Source organism: Salvelinus sp. IW2-2015, linkage group LG6.1 (genome assembly GCF_002910315.2).
Source record: "Salvelinus sp. IW2-2015 linkage group LG6.1, ASM291031v2, whole genome shotgun sequence".
NCBI lineage: Eukaryota > Metazoa > Chordata > Actinopteri > Salmoniformes > Salmonidae > Salvelinus > Salvelinus sp. IW2-2015.
In genome coordinates, this window is record NC_036845.1 from 605,143 (window position 1) to 606,122 (window position 980).

Sequence of the window (980 nt, forward strand, 5' to 3'; positions counted from 1 at the left end):
TGTTCAGTGGGGAAAAGCAGGCCTTTTGTAGTTAGCGCCTGGTTCAATCACAGAGAGTGGTTTGAATGCTAATTCGGACAGAGCTTTCACTCAAACTGGCTATTCAATATGGAAACATGCCAGTGGCATCACTAAAGGACTGGGGAAGCATGCCTCTTGTAAAGAGCATTTGAAAAGCATGATTTTATGGAAGACCAGAAATGTCCACTCTTGTGAATACAGAGCAGCTAGGAAGATTGAGGACACTGTGGAGTTTCTTGAGGTGATTGAGCTTCCTTTGTGAGGGAGTTTGGATGCGATTGACTCGATGGCATCTCTTCTAAATGGTAAGCTTATTTATTATTATTACTTAATATTGCCCTGGCCGCCGTGCCAGAATTATTAACTCATTGTTTTTTTCTCATGTAGGCCTCTACTGGTTGTTTAGCGATTAGTTCTTTTTGAGGTTGGTTCGGTTTTGGTTTAATGATTACAAAGTAGTCACAGTTTTCAGTTTCGGTTTCCATTCTTTTTTTTATACATTAAATGCATTGTTGAATGCTGTAACAACACAGTCTTAACAGTTGAACTAAACTCATGAGGTGTTAAAAAATGATGTTCTTCTAGAATCAGTGAATATATTTAATTAAGTTAAATGATCAAGAATTGCTGTAAATATCACACTGGACCTTTTAATGTCACATTTCCCTTGTTTAATCTCAGTATGGAATGGCAATGATAAGTGAGGTATGGCACAATATAAAGGTGAAAAGTGTATGCCGTATGTTCACCTTATAACATGGAGAATGATAGTTGTCATTGCAAAAAAGCATGGAACTTGTTAGGATTTATGTTTATGCACTATAGCCGGGTAGCATATAGGTTGAAAATGAATGTTGGTTTGTTACACACACACACAATACAGAGGGGGGTGTGTGTGTAGGTGTGTAAGGACTGACCACCACAGGCCATAAAAGCTGTGGACAGTCTGGAGAGGGGAG